This window comes from Montipora capricornis, chromosome 1 (genome assembly GCF_036669925.1).
Source record: "Montipora capricornis isolate CH-2021 chromosome 1, ASM3666992v2, whole genome shotgun sequence".
Taxonomy (NCBI): Eukaryota; Metazoa; Cnidaria; class Anthozoa; order Scleractinia; family Acroporidae; genus Montipora; species Montipora capricornis.
The window spans coordinates 26669381-26670531 of record NC_090883.1 but is presented as its reverse complement, the minus strand read 5'-3'; positions in this window follow the sequence as shown (position 1 = coordinate 26670531).

Here is a 1151-nt window from a genome sequence, read left to right as displayed (position 1 = left end):
AACATTTGAACTGCCTGGCGTTCTATTTTGTCTTTTCCTACTCTTAATTTTATCATACATCTGAAAACGAATTGAAATTGTTTTGGAATATGACCCCCCCCCCCCCCACCCCCTCCTTAGCGCCCCTTAGTTAGTAATTGAAGTTGAGCCCTAGCTGGAGTCGAAGTAATAACCTTCCGATATTACTAGATGCTGCAGCTCTTCCACCTCGTTTACTTAAGGACGGTCGCGCTAATTCATTGTGCGCAACGTTACTGCGGAGGTAACGCGGCTGTAATATGTCACGCATTAGTTTGAGCATTAGTGACGTTGAGGTTTTAAAACCTTTGTAGAAACCGTGGACGATAAGTCTTGCACAGCGTTGGATCAGAGAAGATCGTGATCAGTCAAAATTGATTAAAAATATTTAGGAAAGTCAAGTAGACTGCTGTACGACTGATGTTCGCGTTGTTTTATCAGTCGTGCACTAGTCTACTTGACTTTCAAAAATATTTTTTTCAGAAGCATTAGTTAAAATAACATGGCGACAAAAACGCCGGGGAAAACATTCCAGGCCTGCAAAAGAATGGCACGTTTATTTCCGAATCATCATGAAACGTTAAAGAGAAGTGAGCGGGAGGATCGAAAAGCTCTGGAAAAGGTAGCTCTGATCGAGTAGTGGCTGAAAGTTTGGAAAACTCGAGGACGAACCGTTGCGTAAATTAATGGGCTGTTTTTTTTAAATGTTTTTCTTACCCTACGAACTTAAGTTCAAAATGAATGCAATTTTTTGAAGTTCTTTTCCTTTACTTTCGTGAAAATAGAGCAGTATCGTCCTCGTCCGCTTGAATAGTGCGGACCTGAATGGAAACAACCAGCTATTAAATTTCACAAAAACCACACTCCAGACGGCAATAGAGAGATATTATACAAAACACTAATCAAATGAAGAGGACGACTGCTTAAAACCTTCACTCTAACCGTTTATTTTTATGATTTTCGATGGATGAGCAGATCAGGCTATTATGACAGATTTCTCGAAATTAAGGCATTTTTCCACTGCCATTTTCTCCGAAACAAAGTCGGTGACCCCCAATTTTATTTTTGTTTTTGGAGTAAGTACTTTATCATCTAACTCTAGGCTAGAAATGACGAAAATTTCACCATAGGAA